This window comes from Aptenodytes patagonicus, chromosome 6 (genome assembly GCF_965638725.1).
Source record: "Aptenodytes patagonicus chromosome 6, bAptPat1.pri.cur, whole genome shotgun sequence".
Lineage (NCBI taxonomy): Eukaryota > Metazoa > Chordata > Aves > Sphenisciformes > Spheniscidae > Aptenodytes > Aptenodytes patagonicus.
Window position 1 is genome coordinate 11,298,509 of NC_134954.1, and position 13,782 is coordinate 11,312,290.

Below are 13,782 nucleotides of genomic sequence, written 5' to 3' on the forward strand. Positions count from 1 at the left end.
CAAAACAATTCAACTGATTTTGTGGTCTGTGTTCAACTTACTCAGCCTTTTAAAGAAAAACCTGGATGGAAATGTGAATATTAATCAAAACACACTATCACTGAGAATTTTTAGGACCTTCCTGTAAACTGGGCAATCACCAAAGACTACAGGAGAGGAGAGACTATGTCCTATTTTTAACTCTTTATTCACCAGCCAAGAATAGCTGGAAGAATAGCAAAGATATCACACGCTGACCTTAATTAAGATGGTGATTCACCCTTTGCTCTCTGAACACAAACAGAACAGCTTGGAGCTGGAAGGCTTGCTGGCAAAGACAGTTTGGGTGAAGAGGTGAAGTTTACCATGCAAGGCCTCTTTTGAGGGAGAATATAGGGTTCCTGGAAGACACATTATCCCAGAGAACAAGCACAGTCATTCATCTGTTTTTTCTGGAAACCTAGAGAAATACAAATATGGAAGATACTGGGTTTTGAAAGCTTGGAAATCCCAAGTTAACACATAACTTTACTCTGATCCTTATAAAAACAAGGCCTTCTTCAATCTAATGATACAATACATTTACCTTACAAAAAAAAAAAAAATTACAACATCCAGGAAACGGAAGCTTTTTTTTTTTATTCTTCCCCACCTCATTTTTCTGTTCCAGGTGAAGTGCCCTTCCAGAATATCTCCAGAATGTTTGCCTTGTAAGATTTAGCACGACATATTTCAGTATTATTTTTTGCTTTGATTGGATCCTCACAAAGTTAATTTCAACAGCAGTCTTTTCCTTGACTAAGGAGACCCAATATTGACAGTATATTGGAGAAGGGAAAATTTCTTTCCAGTTTTATCATTGAGTTGTTCCAGAGGTCTCCAGCTGATCCAAACCAAAGGCACCTCTTTAAAGAACAGGAGATGCCTTAGAAGATATCATTAATGATATTTCTCCCGTTGATCCACAAATGTAATCATCACACAAACTATCTTGAATATTTATAAACTGCCAATAACTAAAATACTTGTATCAGTTTACAGTCATGATAGTAAATGCCTTCAGATGAACTAGGGAACTACATCTCTGTCTACCACATTCATATAGCACCTTAGGTTGGTAAAGAGCATTTCCTTACCGTATTGCAAAGCTGCTGGATTTTGATTTTAAAATAGATTTCAAAACAAAAAAGGACACAGAAGAGGACATAGCTAATTTGGTGTACAGCCCAGTTTTTACAATCCAAGAGCAAATGCTCTTACAATGCTGTTATAGCAATGGCATGGACGGCTGACAGTGGGCTAGAGCACTTAGCACAAGCGCAGAAGCTGCAAACACCAAGTTCACAGCTGAACCCCTCCAAAACTTTGCCAGAGCGTGTGCCCTGGACAGCTTCCCCATCAGCCTGGGGTCCTGGTTTGGACTAATTTCTATGAAGAGGATGGAGCGTTTACAGCTGACCAATACTTACATGCATTAGGGATGAAAATCCCATGAAAAAAATGTGCTCAGAGAGTGAAATTCAACCCTGGCCCGAGAGCCAGCAAAGAGAGCTCACCACTGCTGTTGTACGGATGCTTCCCAATACAGCCACAGCCGCGACCTCTGTGATGAAAAAGCTCTGCTGCCTTGAAAAGGGATGTATTCCCTCCTTAAGCATTCAAAGAAATGATACTATATTTGGGATTTAAAGAGAAAAAATGAACAAGAAGTAGCCCTTTCACTTCCCTGGGTTGGGGGGGAGGGGATTTCAAAAGCCCAGGTTTGCACAGGCAATTGAATAACCACAATTGTTCTGATTCCTAAAACAGGCCAAGAGCCCTTGTCCTGGTTTTGGCAGGGATAGAGTTAATTTCCTTCCTAGCAGCTGGTACAGTGCTGTGTTTTGGATTTAGGATGAGAACAATGTTGATAACACACCGATGTTTTAGGTGTTGCTAGGTAGTGCTTACGCTAGTCAAGGACTTTTCAGCTTCCCATGCTCTACCGACTGAGAAGGCTGGAGGTGCACAAGGAGCTGGGAGGGGGCACAGCCAGGACAGCTGACCCCAACTGGCCAAAGGGACATTCCATACCATGGGACGTCATGCTCAGTACATAAACTGGGGAAAGCTGGCCGGGGGGGCCGCTGCTCGGGGACTGGCTGGGCATCGGTCGGCGGGTGGTGAGCAATTGTACTGTGCATCACTTGCTTTGTATATTATTATTATTACTATTATTACATTATTGTTGTTATTATTATTGTTATTAGTATTTTATTTCAATTATGAAACTGTTTTTATCTCAACCCACGAGTTTTTCTCACTTCTACTCTTCCAATTCTCTCCCCCATCCCACCGGGGGCAGAGGGGGAGTGAGTGAGTGGCTGTGTGGTGCTCAGTTGCCGACTGAGGCTAAACCACAACAGCCCTGTGTAGGTGTCAGCATGGAGGGGCTGGTGCAGGACCACGACCAGCACAGCTGGGTGCTGGGTCCTTGTTCTGGGCTCTCTCCACAGACTGGGTGGAGAAAAGGAAAGGGAAGTTAGTTTGTCCAATAAAAATGGGGAAAACTAAGAGTACAGAGTCAACTTCAATCATAGCAGAGTCTGAGTCTTATAAAGGAGCTTCTGGAGAAAGCATATGGACATGAAAGTAAGCAAAAAAAACCTTGAAATAAAACATTTCAGATCAAGGCTTCAACAAAATTCCCTTGCTTCATATCATCCTGGTGACAATACCTTTCTGTAGAAAGAAACAAAGTGGCCTCTCTTTGCTAAACTCAAAGGTTCAGAAATCAAAGCAGCCCAGTAGGGAAGTGGGGAAAGCCACAGATCTGGTTTGATTTGAAGACTTTTAAGTGGTCCTAGAGAAGCAGACCAGAAAGTAGTGTTTCTGAAATGGAAAGAACCCATATCCAAGGCTCAGACATCCTCCAAACTTGAGGTTTGATCACATTCAAAGAATATTTGGATTCAATCCCAATTCAGTGAACAGTGAGATCTGCCATGCCCATTTCTATTTTTAAGGGCTGGGAAGAATTTCAGGCAGACTTCCTTCTCGCAGGGCACGCACAGTGTGCGCAGCAGAAAGGCAGACTTCCTCACTGTGCCATTGCTAATGTGCTTTTGTGCTGCCCAGAAGAAAAACTCTCCTTAGAGAGGAAGGCAGGATAATGGCCAAGGCCACAGGTCATTGCACAGACTGCCCAGTAGTCAAAATTGCAAGTTCAGGCTTTGTTTGAGGGAACATCAGGGGTAGGACCTGGAACCAGACACATGGTTCTTCTCTTCCCTACTCTCCTTGGTCCATTTCAAAAATGTTGGTGGATCCTTCTGCCAGACTATGACTTCAAGCCTTTGAGAAAAAGGAGCCTGACTCTAACTGTTCATTCAAAACCTCCTGCCCTGCCCCCTGCCAAAGGCTGTGTGCTGATATGGGAATTGGAAAAATGGAGAAATGGTTTTAAAAATTAACATCTAGTCCCTGAGCTTTTCATGTCATCAAACAAAATCTCTCATACAAATACTTCCGCAAATTCTTGCTTTTCCTATCCAATCCTACGGTGAAGTTGGAGAATGGAGTTTAGGATCCAGATCAGACAGCAGAATTTGTATCTGAAGGATTTTGTGTATCTAGATTATGAATAATTTGGAGTGAGAACTCTGATTTATAAATTAACAAAGCCAGAGAGGCAGCCATGGTCAGCTAGGTTTGACCTCTGAAAGGACGCCAGCAACAAGGCTGCTCTGAATGAATACCTGCACGAACCAGAGTGTAACTGATGGAAAAAGCATCCAATCTCTACTTGCCAATGACAGAATAAATCACAGCCCTGAGTTTTGCTCCAATGATTGTTTCCGCTGTTAAAAGTTGAAGACTTACATACGGTATGAACAATCCAAATTTTGACTACCAATTCTTATTATACTATTGCCCAAAGGAGCTTCTGTTTTCTGAATTTCTCTTCCTTATATAGCATGCTTGAAAAACAGACTTGAGCTTTTCTTGACTTGCTGTTTGGTAAGCTAAGGAGATGGGCTCCACTGTAAGGCATGTTTTCCAATCCTTCAGTCATTCTTGTGGCTCTTCTCTGAAAGATCTCCAGTTTTTCAACATCCTTCTTTAGTTGTGGGTACCACAGCTGGATGGCGTGTTCCCGAAGCAGTTGCACCAACGCCAAACACAGCAGTAAAGTGATCCCTGCATATATAAGCAGGGAATATCTAGTAGGCGTTAGAAAGGATCCAAGGATTGGTTTAGCCCTTTTGGCCACGGCACTGGAGTGAGAGATGACATTCAGCCAATTATCCATTCAAACCCTCAATCCTTTTCCAGATTCCTGTTTCTTAACACAGTCTATTCCATCTGGTACATAAATCTCAGAGTTTTAATTTCCTTTACCTGTAGCATCCTGAAAAGAAAAATTATTTGCTATTTCCATTCTATCAAGGGATCCAAACTATGCTAAGCCAATCTTTCTGTCATCTGCTAACGTCAGCAGTGTGGAGTTAATGTCTCCTTCCAGTCACTGCCACACCATTAAACAACGAAAGCAATGACTGGATGACTGGCAAGATCCCACTAGGAACATAGCTATTTGATGTGTTTACACTTCAAATCTATTTACAAATCCCACTTTGAGATCTGTAACTGAAATAGTCGGAATCCATGTACCATTTCCTACTTGATACTGTACCATTTGAGTTTATGAGTGGATATGTATAGGAGCAAGTTAAAGGCTTATAGGAAATTCTTACATCAACATTAGTATAATAATCAACCAGGTATTTTTTTTTAAATCCAACTGAGGTTGATCAGTTATTTTCAAAAAAATCAACGCTAGATGCCTCTTCATGTATTACATTTCTTTAGTATGTCATTCATTGTATGATTCTCCTTGAATTTCCTTGAATTAATTAATATTAATGTTAATTATTAATGATCATAGCACTCTATTTAAATATTGATCTAAAATTAGATTTCTTTTCTGTCTAGAACTTCCCCAGTGTTGTAGGGCTATTAGAAATCAAAATAAAAGAACTAGGGAGCTCTTCAGATTTGCAACTCTAGCATATAGAGTTAGAAAAACCCAATGATTTACATATGTAACTTTAGAACCTGATTGTTAACATACTCCCAACTACCAATGAAGTGAAAATTATTCCATTATCCAGAGAAAACATTCATCCTCTCTTTATTCACAAGGTACAAAGCAGGCTCTTTTTGTGCCACTATTGCCAATTCTATCACAACCAGTCAACCAATTGAAGTCCTATGGATTATTTAGTTTAAACTCTACTATTTTCTTCATTTATCTGATTTTCTGAGTGACAGTGCTCTAATCAGACCTTCCGTGGGGCACCAGAATTGAACTCTACTTGGACATTCATGGGCAAAGGAGCAGAGGCAGTTGTCATGCTTATGAAAGCAAGGAATCCAAGCATCCGGAAAAGAGCTGGCACACAGCATTTTTTCAGGCCACAACCCTACTGTGAGTGTTCCCATATTTCCTTACTCTCCAAAAAGCTGTAGGTCACTTTCTGCCTCACTGATGGCAGAGTCGCTTCGCACTGGTTTGACTGCTGCCTCCCTGAAAACACAGACTTCAGATTACCAGCAGCTAGCTGCTGAGGGAGATGCTGTTTCAGAATTGTTAAGTTTGCGATTTTACTGAAGGTCATTTTCTCCCCATCTGCAGGCGAGCACGGCCTGACTGGCTGGTGCATTAGAATAAACAGATGCTATCAGCACCAGCAACAAATTATCTTCTGAGGCTTTGTAATTTCTAGAGAGTAGCAGGTTGTGGCAAGTCAATTTACATTTAGGATGGAGAGGGAGGAAAACAGAGGTTATATCGGCTTTAACAAGTAATTCAGCATAAGGGAAAAGCAACAGTAAATTGAAGCTGGACAACCACACTGAGAGAAGCCATTATCTGTGCACCCATATCACTCCTAGTGAGGTACACAGCAAACCAGATGTGGACATACGGAGGTTTCGCATCTGAAAAGAATTTGTGTTTTATGCTCAAGTGGTAAAAACCCAGAAAGAGCATGTGCATATGCATGAAAATGCTCCAGGAGATGCAACTGTTCACATGAAACACCAGGACTTGGGGGTGTTCTGCAGTCAGCAGCTGGAGGGGAGAATCCACTGTTTGCTTGCTGTTTCCAGGAGAGCACTTTTCTGTGGCTGAGATCCCAGTCCCAAAACCAGAGTGGTGGCATAACAGAATTCAGGAATCTTTTCACTGCTTCTCTGCAAGAGTGGGAGAGCACACCTCCCTATATATTTTCAGATGCACAAATAGTTTTGCCTATAGTATTATACATATGTACCTGCACATAAACTGGCAGAACCGGCTGAAAGCCATGGAAGAACTTTATAATGAAATGAGGAATGGAGCCCCGTGTTCCTGAAACCCAACTTGGGGTCCCAGGGAACAAGACTTGCTCTGCTTCCTTGACCCAGGCTGTGTCTCTGCTACATTCAGAGGCAGCACACATGCCTATTTGTGCATGGAACTGCAAGATAAGCCTATATTCCTAAAGTTTATGTAGTATATCCAGGCAAGGTACCCATTAAAGGAAAGTCCTACAGCTCTGCTTTTAGCCGTTGTATCTCTCCACCCATTTCACATTGGTACACAGAGTCTGCACTGCTTTTTCATAACATTTCCCTCAGTGTCTTAAGAAGAATTCATATTTCTGATTGGGACTGTGAAGCAATGCAACCATCTGCTGCAATCCTATTTGCAGAAGATACCAGACACCCATTTCAAAACTAGACTGGCTTTATTATCACGGTGAAACATGCTATTTCAGCATTCCTACATCAGAATGGAAAAACAAAGCTTCCACACATCTCCGTGCAGGTGGCTGTTCCTGCCTCTGGACCCAACATGTCCTGGGATCTACCTCCCTTCCCATATGGGCTGGCAAAAATGTTTATCCCAGCACCCTGGGGCTTCAGCAATGTCGTTTTCTACCGCTGTCAAGAAAATATCTGCAGATATTGATGAGTTTTGATGTTTCGCTCACATCAGTCCAGAGCTGCCTACACAATCTGGCATTAGTTTTCATTTCCCCAGTCCAAAAAGGAAACTAATCTTGCCAGTCCTGAAAGACTTCGGTACAAACGTGAGTGGGTAAGCCACGCGTGCAACTCAAAGATATAGAAATTCCTTTAATTTTTCTATAACATCACATATCTATTTTTATTTTAGAGGAATACACAAGAGTTAGTCATCAGTGACCTTTGTAGGCTATGTTAGAGGCAAAAATTGCCAAAAAACCAGCCACTTGCATAGCATTTCGAATATTACTCTGTATTCCCTGTCAATTTTTCTCTTTTTTTGACATGACTTTTGATCATTGTCACATGACTGAAAGGTTTACAAGGAAGCTGTCTCAGTTGGTCTTTCTATCACGAAACACAAGAAATTTTACACATGAGGCAGTTCAGCAACTCAGATTCAAGACAGGACCAGTATCCTTTAGGTACCTATGGGTTTCACCTGCTGTTCTGATTCATCATTTCCCTTACCTGCCAGAGCGCGCCGAAACTTCCACTGCAATTCTTTGCCTGGTGTTCAGTGAAGGTCTCATAGGGGACATCTGTAGGCCAAGGGTATCAATGGAGCAGGACCAATTCTTCCTTCAAATGATTCAAGGGATTTCTCATGCCTTCTCCTTTCCCCTACTAAATAACCAATTCAGAACAAAGAAATACGTTCAGTGAGATGACTCAAAACTAAGAGTTCTCAACCATTTCAAGTCAGTAGCCTTTCAAATTCTAGGGCAGCTGTTCATGTACAAAAACGTTCACATACAATAAAGCAATCAGTACAAATCCAGATTATTCTATGAAGAGTCTGCTTGATATCTCCTTTTCAAACTGCTGGGTGAACTGTAGTACAAGCAAAATCAGGCCAGTGATTCTGTGATTTAAGAGCATTCAACATTAGAGATCAAAGAATCCAGTCTCCTGTCTCATTTACATGCCTCTGGACTGCTATCAAACCTGGGGTGCAGCATCTCATCTTTCTAGCATAATATTTACAATATTCTGCTATTCCTCTCTCAAACACTGCTGAAATTCCTTGATTTTCAATTCAGTTCAAAACAGGGGCAGTACTTTTTCTTTCTCTCTCCTAAGATCTCTTTATATTTTAGGGAAATCCAGGTGAAATGACCTGTAATTAGCTTTCAAGGGGCAGACCTATAGGTTTTACTATAGGCAAATCACTACTTCTCTCAACATTTTAAATTATGCTGAAAAAAATTCTCACCAGAGGAAGAAGTCCAAATATCTCCCAAGAAAACTGGGCTAGCACACTTAAAGCACAAAAGTTTCCATAGCCAAAAAACATTCACATCTGGATGCTTTTAACATTGTGAGCATGGCCAGACACCCACTTGTATCTGGGTGTTGTGCAATTCCAGCATGAAACTCAAACTCACACCATGAATCCAGAAGAAGCAGCCTAACACTCTGCCATCACACCCTTTCTTGTAAATCTTTGGTTCTAGAGAACTTCTTCCAGCTCTAGGGTTTGGAATAACTTGTTTTCAGACCAAAGCTGTCTTCTCCAAACCAAGTCCTGTATCCTGGCTGAGTTAGCTGGAGTTAAATCAGCATAAAACTAAAATAGCACAATGGAAAGTCAGGCCTACTGTTAAATCATGCTTCTATTTTTATCTGGCAAAGCACTTAAACATGTGCTTGAGATCCACATAACTTAAGCATATGCTTAAAGTTAGTCCTGTGTTTACACGCATTGTTAAGTCAGGGCTTATAAATCAACTGATTTTGTGAATCTGGCTGAAATGTTGTGATTTTTAAAAGAAAACACACAACACTGATCTCCACATATGAAAAGGGATCCATAGGCTCAGGATGCAGAAACTTGCACATCAAGCAGGAAAAGCTGAGTACTTCCAGTTGGGCCAAAAGCTCACACAAACCTAGAGAAAGGAAAAGGAATACTTCAAAGAGAACTGCGAGATGGCACAAAGCAGGAAACAAAATTTCGAGTTAAGCAGGTTCGACCTTAGTAGAAAAGGGATACAAAAACAGTAGTGCAGGTAAAGCCAAGCTTTATCTAGCCCAGCAGTTTACCTGCAGCACTGTCCAAAAGCAGATACTTAAAGACACAAGATGCAGGCCATGCACAGAATGGTCACAGTCTTCCAGTTTCTGGCCATCAGCAATTTAGGGACTTGAGGCAACTTTCAAGCCCACACAGGCCATTGTGTTTAGTAGCCTCTGATGAATGGATCCTACAGGATTTTGGCTGATCCTATCTTAAATTTATTTCATTTTGTCATTTCCAGTATCCATCATCCCTTCCACAACATAATAATGAAAAAGTACTCCTTTTATTCTATGCTACTATCCTTTTAGTTTCTTTAGCACACCTAGTTCTTGTGTTACAAAGAGGAGGGAATAATCAGTTCCCATTCACCTCTTCCATATCACTTACGATTTTATGAGCCTCTGTCAAATGCTTCTTCAGTTTTCAAGGTTGAGGAGCACTACTTTATTTAGACTTCTCCATAAAAAAAGCCATTTCACACCTCTAGCTGTTCTTACTGCTCTTTTCTATGTCTTTTCTACTTCTAATAAGTCTTTTTTGAAATTGAGTGAGCAGTCCTGCACACAGTAGCCAAGATGCAGAAACACTACAGGAATATCAACATCTCTGTCTCTCTCTTGTATATACTGCAGTGGCATAAGCTGTTTGTTTTGTTCTCAATTTTTCCAAATAACTCCAAAAATTTCTCTTTGACATTTATAGGACTTCCAGTACTGGTCTGATATTTCTGGAAAATCAGCAACGATGACTTTATTAATCATTTTTCTGAATATAGAAACCATAGAACACATAGCTACCTAGAGGCATGAATGGTCAAGATTATTTTCCCCTGTATTATTTACGTAAATTGACATTGACTTTTGTCTGCCACTGTACTGCCCAGTCTCTCAAGATCCTTCTGCAAAGGACCAAAAAGCTTTAGTTACCACTGTCATGGTGATTTTTTGGCATGAACAAACTCCCTCCCCTCCCTATCAATTCTTTTTTCCAGGTAGGACTGTTGAAGAACACAGCTCCCCCTGCCCCAGAAACTCAACAAGGACTGCCCCCCAAAAGGATCACTATAAGGAACACCAAAATTTTCCGTTGTGAGAATTGGCTAATTATAGCTATCCTTTTCTTCATACCCCGGTGAGACCTTTTCAAAATCCATTCAAAACCCCAAGTACACTATATTAAGTGTCACATGGTTGTCCAGATGCTTATTCATTCCTTCAAAGAACTCCAGGGTTGCATGCCTTTAATTTACAAAGGCCGCGTTAACACATCCACAATATATCGTATTTATGTATGCTGTCACTAAATCTGTTATAATTTCCTCTCAATTTTTCCTGGTACAGAAGCCAGACTTGAGTGGCCTGTAGTTTTTTTTTAATCCCTGCTGGAACCCTTTTTAAGATTGGTGTCACATTATTTACCTCCTCTGGGGTCAAGGCTGACTGAACCCAAAAGTTTCATACCAGTGTAATTTAGAACATTTGAGTGAATATCATTTGTCCTGGTGATTTGTTATTGTTCATTTCATTGATCTGTTTTAAAAGCTTTTCTATTAACCATTCAATTAGAGGTCATTCCTCGGGCTCAAACCTTGGAGGACCTCCTATTTGCTATGCAGCCAGTGCCTTCTGCTATCTGCTATACAGTGGTCTTACTGACCTCGCTTGCTCCTTTCACACCTTGGTCATTTGCTGAGCCCACCATTGGCAGGCAGACTGCCAGTTCCTGTTGTATTTGGAAGAGGTTTTGATATTAGTTTTTATGTCTTTTGCGAGTCACTCCTTAAACTATTTTAGTTTGTGATGTTATAGTTTTACATTTGACTTGTAAGAAATTATATTCCTCTCTGTTTTCTTTGTTTAGGCATGATTTCCCCTTTTTAAAGGACACCTTTTTATTTCTAACAGTCCCCCTTACTCCACTGTTTAACTGTAGTAACTTTTTTTTGGGTTAGGTTTATTTTGGGAACCGATGAGATATGTTTTCTCCAATTTACAGGGATGCTACTTACACTCTTTGCTCATTTACCTGCTCCTTTAATGTTATTTAAACTGCTTTTTAAAGAAAAATATTGTTGTGGTCTTTGGGGTTTTCTTGATGTTATTATTCCTACAAAAGTATTGAATTTGACCATGCAATGGTCACTACTGCCAAGCAACTCCAGTGCAACAGCTATAGTTTAAACAAGGTCTTAGTCAAGAGCATCTTTCCCTTTTATTGGTCTGTTTAAAAAAGTTGACTAAAATTTGCTCTTTATATCCTAACTAGGACAAATCTCCTCCAGTCTCTTTTCTTGTATACTACCTTTCCATTGCCTCTGATCTTTCTAGTATTTGATGGATATTGTCACTGCCATGCTCAGCTGTTTAACAGAGTAAGCTTATTATAATGTTTTTCTTGATTTGGCATGGCAACTTTCAAACCATAGAGAGTGGGTGGTAAATGATGATACAGATAACTGATTTATCTTATTGGGCTCTGATTTCCAACAGACTGTGAGTCACTCCTCCAACGGCAAAATCTATTCTTGTCATTTCTACATAATAAGTATCCTGATAGTACAGCTTTGTACTGATTAGTTTTATTCAATAAGATTTCTGAGAGGCCAGTACCTTGCAATTCACCCATCCTCATTTTATATACATTTAATATTTATAGAAAAGCACAGATACTTTTGGTCTTGGTCTAGCTGCCTATCTGCACGTGCCCTAACTGTGAATTTGCTTAGACTGCTCTATTTTATTTACAGCCTGAACTTCACTGGTGGCTGTCCTATCCTGCCGTAAGGGCACGGAGCTTTTCGTGCTGGGGAACTTGTCATCAAGACGAGTGTGTTCTTCTCTAGGTCCTCATCTCAAATAATTTTAAGGACACCCCTAGTATTTGTTTTCATTCCCAGTGCCACTAGCCTGGTTGCCCCCATTTCAGAAGACACCATCTCTCCCATTCAGTCTTAGTGTCTCTCCTGTTTCTAAGAAGTCTGAATAATCCCTTCTTCCCACACCACTTCCTTAGACACACATTGCATCTCTGCTTGTCTGGGACAAGCATTTCTTGAATGCTGTAATGGAGTTCCTGGTCTTTACCATACTTTCCTATCAAAATGTTATATTTCACCTCCTGGAGCTCTCCATTATATTTTCTTGGTGCTCATATAACCATGACTAGACATGACGCACGAGGAAGGTCACCAGCTCCTTTCTAGTATCCTCTCAAAGGCTGCCCAGACACGACAAGATACAAAGCCTCCAGAGCTTAGGTAAACCACCACATGCTCCTTCCTGGCCTTGTAATCCCAGTTATCAATCCCACGCAGCATCACAGCCTGCCTTGTCCTACCCGGCGGGACTGTTGTCCTTTCACCATGTGTCTTGCTTAAGTGGACACACAAAGTCACCTTCTGGCAAGAGAGAGGGGTCACATGGACAGTATCTTTTGCACACGTTTACTCATTCAGTCTGAAACACAATTTTATGATTTGCCTTATTGTCTCCTAATTCAAGCACCAACAGCAAATCAAGCCAATTCTCCCAACCAAATCTCTTCTAAACATTCAGCATCCAGAAAACAGAAAGCTTCTTTTACTGCACATCTAAAACCAGCACAAAAACAGGTGAACATGTGTTTTCCAGAGAGAAAATCCGGTGCTTATACTTCCTATCACCATAGTCCTCACTCTCCTGTGTTTAGGAAAGTTTTCTTCTATTTAGAAGCCAATCTTTTGGGGAACGCAATTGTGGTTTTCACACTGATTTTATTTTCTAAAGACTGACCCTGGATTTAATTTGCAGAGACCACATGGTATAGAACAGATCAGGGAGTTTGGCACAGAGACAGGAGGTACCTTCACCCTTTGGACAATTAAACATGAAATGTAAAACCCGGCAAGGCTTGCATTTAATCCTCTTTGCACCCCTTAGCCCCCTGCCAAAGATAAGAAATCCTTCTCCTCTTAAAAAGAATGAAAGATTTCAGAACACATCATCAACTCATCCCTTCAGCCCTTAATACTGACAGTTTTATCTCTATACACAAAGCTTCTCCCCCTTTCTCCAGCTTGGCAACAAAACCCAGGCTCAATGAATATTTTACATGTGTGTGGTTAATGGAGCATTCTGGCTCCAGTCCATTAGGAACCTTACACAACAGTGTATTAACTGCTTCTCAGTGTAACATTTTGAGTCTGTCCAAAAGGGATGTGTGTTTGCCAGTTGAGCCAACACACCATTATCATCTTGTCAGCCTAGTTTATGTCTTCGGTTCAAGAGCAGGGACCCCTGCCACAGCAATTTGCCACCATTGTGCTCCCAGCAGCAACCTGAGAAGATTAGCCCAGCTCCAAGCTCTATTCTTCCCTCTATATTTTGAGGTCTGTATCTTGTGTGGGGTGGGGAATGCCTGCAGTCTTTCTCCTTCAAAGATATACACAGGGATAAGTAATCACATCACAGATTAACACAAGGGTAAATATAAAGCAGTTAAGATGAGATCTTTAATTTTGATGGAAACCAGGCCTCCATATTCTTTCATCAGCTTTGAAATTTCGGCCTTAAAATCCACCTGATTGATTGAAAAATTGATAGCAGAATGACAACATTTGACAAAGTACTTATCACCTTCTCACTTTAAAAACGTCCTCTGTTCCTTAGGGCCATCACAGGCAGAACACCATCTCCATCAAAATCAGCACAAAGTCATCTCAACAGACAGATGGGCACAGATCACTCCTC

General features: G+C 40.9%; 1 protein-coding gene across 1 annotated transcript in view; it reads right to left on the bottom strand.

The window, feature by feature from the left end:
* The window catches only part of LOC143162603 (tumor protein 63-like), a 111,879-nt gene extending 104,340 nt beyond the window's left edge, over positions 1-7,539 (bottom strand). The window contains exon 1 of the mRNA XM_076343287.1: positions 7,504-7,539. The gene's annotated coding sequence lies outside the window, so the exon portion shown is untranslated. The remainder of the gene's footprint in view (positions 1-7,503) is intronic.
* Positions 7,540-13,782: the final 6,243 nt, after the last annotated feature.